At 52.1% G+C, this 5,000-nt stretch overlaps 1 non-coding gene across 1 annotated transcript in view; it reads left to right on the top strand.

Moving 5' to 3' along the window:
- The first annotated feature begins 3,511 nt into the window (after window positions 1–3,511).
- Window positions 3,512–5,000, top strand: part of LOC124588944 — a 1,910-nt gene continuing 421 nt past the window's right edge. The window contains exon 1 of the ribosomal RNA XR_006975859.1: window positions 3,512–5,000. This exon is cut by the window's right edge and continues 421 nt beyond it. This is a non-coding gene — a ribosomal RNA (small subunit ribosomal RNA).

Here is a 5,000-nt window from a genome sequence, read left to right as displayed (position 1 = left end):
TCGTACCTTAACCTAACCTATGTCGTACCTTAACCTAACCTATGTCGTACCTTAACCTAACCTATGTCGTACCTTAACCTAACCTATGTCGTACCTTAACCTAACCTATGTCGTACCTTAACCTAACCTATGTCGTACCTTAACCTAACCTATGTCGTACCTTAACCTAACCTATGTCGTACCTTAACCTAACCTATGTCGTACCTTAACCTAACCTATGTCGTACCTTAACCTAACCTATGTCGTACCTTAACCTAACCTATGTCGTACCTTAACCTAACCTATGTCGTACCTTAACCTAACCTATGTCGTACCTTAACCTAACCTATGTCGTACCTTAACCTAACCTATGTCGTACCTTAACCTAACCTATGTCGTACCTTAACCTAACCTATGTCGTACCTTAACCTAACCTATGTCGTACCTTAACCTAACCTATGTCGTACCTTAACCTAACCTATGTCGTACCTTAACCTAACCTATGTCGTACCTTAACCTAACCTATGTCGTACCTTAACCTAACCTATGTCGTACCTTAACCTAACCTATGTCGTACCTTAACCTAACCTATGTCGTACCTTAACCTAACCTATGTCGTACCTTAACCTAACCTATGTCGTACCTTAACCTAACCTATGTCGTACCTTAACCTAACCTATGTCGTACCTTAACCTAACCTATGTCGTACCTTAACCTAACCTGTATTGCGCCTTAACCTAACCTGTATTGCGCCTTAACGTAACCTGTATTGCGCCTTAACGTAACCTGTATTGCGCCTTAACGTAACCTGTATTGCGCCTTAACGTAACCTGTATTGCGCCTTAACGTAACCTGTATTGCGCCTTAACGTAACCTGTATTGCGCCTTAACGTAACCTGTATTGCGCCTTAACGTAACCTGTATTGCGCCTTAACGTAACCTGTATTGCGCCTTAACGTAACCTGTATTGCGCCTTAACGTAACCTGTATTGCGCCTTAACGTAACCTGTATTGCGCCTTAACGTAACCTGTATTGCGCCTTAACGTAACCTGTATTGCGCCTTAACGTAACCTGTATTGCGCCTTAACGTAACCTGTATTGCGCCTTAACGTAACCTGTATTGCGCCTTAACGTAACCTGTATTGCGCCTTAACGTAACCTGTATTGCGCCTTAACGTAACCTGTATTGCGCCTTAACGTAACCTGCATTGCGCCTTAACGTAACCTGCATTGCGCCTTAACGTAACCTGCATTGCGCCTTAACGTAACCTGCATTGCGCCTTAACGTAACCTGCATTGCGCCTTAACGTAACCTGTATTGCGCCTTAACGTAACCTGTATTGCGCCTTAACGTAACCTGTATTGCGCCTTAACGTAACCTGTATTGCGCCTTAACGTAACCTGTATTGCGCCTTAACGTAACCTGTATTGCGCCTTAACGTAACCTGTATTGCGCCTTAACGTAACCTGTATTGCGCCTTAACGTAACCGATATTGCGCCTTAACGTAACCTATATTGCGCCGTAACGTAACCTATATTGCGCCGTAACGTAACCCACATTGCCCCTTAACGTAACCTATATTGCGCCGTAACGTAACCTATATTGCGCCGTAACGTAACCCACATTGCCCCTTAACGTAACCCACATTGCCCCTTAACGTAACCCACATTGCCCCTTAACGTAACCCAACACACGTTGGGCCTTAACCCAACACACGTTGGGCCTTAACCCAACACACGTTGGGCCTTAACCCAACACACGTTGGGCCTTAACCCAACACACGTTGGGCCTTAACCCAACACACGTTGGGCCTTAACCTGCTCTGTAATTGTCATACGACGCGTTAAATTAGTGTAGTGTTGCCTAACTGCAACCCCCGCAATATAGTTTGCTACTCGCACTGCCCGGTCCCCAGTGTATCGCTTCATGTTAAACACCTTGCAGCTATACACTGTAATGTGGATGGCAGCAGGACGTACATGCTCAATGCCCTTTGCAGTTGTTCATTGGCATTTGCAGTTGTTCATTGGCATTCGCATGGCGAAGCACTTAGCCTACGCTGTGGTACGGCCTGTGTCAACTGTCCGCTGATGTTGTACGTCCAAATCACACACTGTACTGCACATTGGTCCTCATGTACTGAATGATACATCGTGGTACATGTGACCGTACAACGACTGCGCCAACAACGGCGAACCATGCGGTCCAAATGTTGTGCACTCAGCTACGTGTCGTCTCCCTATAAGAGCTGGATTGCAGTGTGGTATGCCCTGGATGGCGATCAGCATGAGCCGTCTGTTGATGTAGTGGCGCGTGTTGTCAGACGTAGTCGTCTCTTCTCACACACCGTGATAGCACGGTGCACTGCGTTCCACATCTGCGACATGCGACAGAGGCCGGTTGACAGTCGTTCGCGCAATGGACATCGCATACGTACGGGGGCCACCTTCCACGTGTTCGCTAAGCGTGGACATGTTGTTGCGTGTATGTGGGCAGACAGTGTGTCGTGACACCTGACACAGGCATGCAACAATCGTTGAATTTGCAAATGGCGATGGACGCCTACGTTTGCTGGTGACGTTACGCAAATGAACAACTGGTAAACCGTTGTGGTGCGGTTGTTCTCGCTAGGGGTGAATCAGTGATGGCGACGATCGGTTGAGCTACCAACCGGTTGTTGCAGCGATACCCACCATGCCCACGAACGTGAATGGCATGTGGGTGTGAAGCGATACGCGGCGGTGGCTGGGTGGGACCGTCCCCGGCCGGTGAGGGGGGGCCTCCCGGCGTGTTGGCCGTGCGGTGCGTGGGCGCACGCGCTACAGCCGGCTGGTGGGGGCGGCCAGTGGCAGGCGCGCCGGCCGACGGAGGCGGCAGGCGGCGCAGCTGCGCGCCGGCGCACCCTGCACGCGGCGCCGTGCGGCCAAAGTAGGTCCTCGCGGGCCCGGTGCGAAGCGCGGTGGACATCTGCAGTGTGCTGGTCCGATTGAGGACTGTGTGCGCTGAGGATGCGCCGCCGCCCGGCGCTCGGCGCCGCGACGCCGTCTGCTGCTCGGTCGCCTCTGCGGTTCTCGCAGGTGGTTTGTATCGCAGCTGTGCGGACGTGTTGGCGCGTGCGCTGTGCTGGGAGAGTTCGCTTCGGCACCCAAGTGGGGCTTTTGTCCTTCTGTGGCGCTGGCGTTGGAGCTGCCGGTCACCGTAGGTGGCGCGTGTTGTCTCCCGCCGGCAATGCCACGACAGCACGCTCCCGGGCCTCTGTCGGCAGCGGCAAGCTCAGTTGGGAGCACGGGTGGTCGCACCTAAAGCGTCTACTCGCCAAACTCCGGGCGATTGCGCCTCTCTCGAACCCGACCAAGTACTTAGGACGGCGCTGCGCGCCGCCGGGACCTGAGAGGGTTTCGAGGTGTATGGTGCAGGGGAGCTCAGCCTCCTCCTGTTTGCAGAATAATTGAGCGGACGCTTGCGTGTTCGCGCGGGCCCCCGGGACACACTCCCGGGCGGCCGGCTGCTCAGCTCTAGTTGACGCAGCTCCCTGGTTGATCCTGCCAGTAGTCATATGCTTGTCTCAAAGATTAAGCCATGCATGTCTCAGTACAAGCCGCATTAAGGTGAAACCGCGAATGGCTCATTAAATCAGTTATGGTTCCTTAGATCGTACCCACGTTACTTGGATAACTGTGGTAATTCTAGAGCTAATACATGCAAACAGAGTCCCGACCAGAGATGGAAGGGACGCTTTTATTAGATCAAAACCAATCGGTCGGCTCGTCCGGTCCGTTTGCCTTGGTGACTCTGAATAACTTTGGGCTGATCGCACGGTCCTCGTACCGGCGACGCATCTTTCAAATGTCTGCCTTATCAACTGTCGATGGTAGGTTCTGCGCCTACCATGGTTGTAACGGGTAACGGGGAATCAGGGTTCGATTCCGGAGAGGGAGCCTGAGAAACGGCTACCACATCCAAGGAAGGCAGCAGGCGCGCAAATTACCCACTCCCGGCACGGGGAGGTAGTGACGAAAAATAACGATACGGGACTCATCCGAGGCCCCGTAATCGGAATGAGTACACTTTAAATCCTTTAACGAGTATCTATTGGAGGGCAAGTCTGGTGCCAGCAGCCGCGGTAATTCCAGCTCCAATAGCGTATATTAAAGTTGTTGCGGTTAAAAAGCTCGTAGTTGGATTTGTGTCCCACGCTGTTGGTTCACCGCCCGTCGGTGTTTAACTGGCATGTATCGTGGGACGTCCTGCCGGTGGGGCGAGCTGAAGGCGTGCGACGCGCCTCGTGCGTGCTCGTGCGTCCCGAGGCGGACCCCGTTGCAATCCTACCAGGGTGCTCTTGAGTGAGTGTCTCGGTGGGCCGGCACGTTTACTTTGAACAAATTAGAGTGCTTAAAGCAGGCAAGCCCGCCTGAATACTGTGTGCATGGAATAATGGAATAGGACCTCGGTTCTATTTTGTTGGTTTTCGGAACCCGAGGTAATGATTAATAGGGACAGGCGGGGGCATTCGTATTGCGACGTTAGAGGTGAAATTCTTGGATCGTCGCAAGACGAACAGAAGCGAAAGCATTTGCTAAGTATGTTTTCATTAATCAAGAACGAAAGTTAGAGGTTCGAAGGCGATCAGATACCGCCCTAGTTCTAACCATAAACGATGCCAGCCAGCGATCCGCCGCAGTTCCTCCGATGACTCGGCGGGCAGCCTCCGGGAAACCAAAGCTTTTGGGTTCCGGGGGAAGTATGGTTGCAAAGCTGAAACTTAAAGGAATTGACGGAAGGGCACCACCAGGAGTGGAGCCTGCGGCTTAATTTGACTCAACACGGGAAACCTCACCAGGCCCGGACACCGGAAGGATTGACAGATTGATAGCTCTTTCTTGATTCGGTGGGTGGTGGTGCATGGCCGTTCTTAGTTGGTGGAGCGATTTGTCTGGTTAATTCCGATAACGAACGAGACTCTAGCCTGCTAACTAGTCGCGTGACATCCTTCGTGCTGTCAGCGATTACTTTTCTTC

Source organism: Schistocerca americana, unplaced genomic scaffold (genome assembly GCF_021461395.2).
Source record: "Schistocerca americana isolate TAMUIC-IGC-003095 unplaced genomic scaffold, iqSchAmer2.1 HiC_scaffold_670, whole genome shotgun sequence".
Classification (NCBI taxonomy): Eukaryota; Metazoa; Arthropoda; class Insecta; order Orthoptera; family Acrididae; genus Schistocerca; species Schistocerca americana.
Note: the sequence above shows the minus strand (reverse complement) of the source record. Positions and strands in the feature narration are given on the sequence as shown.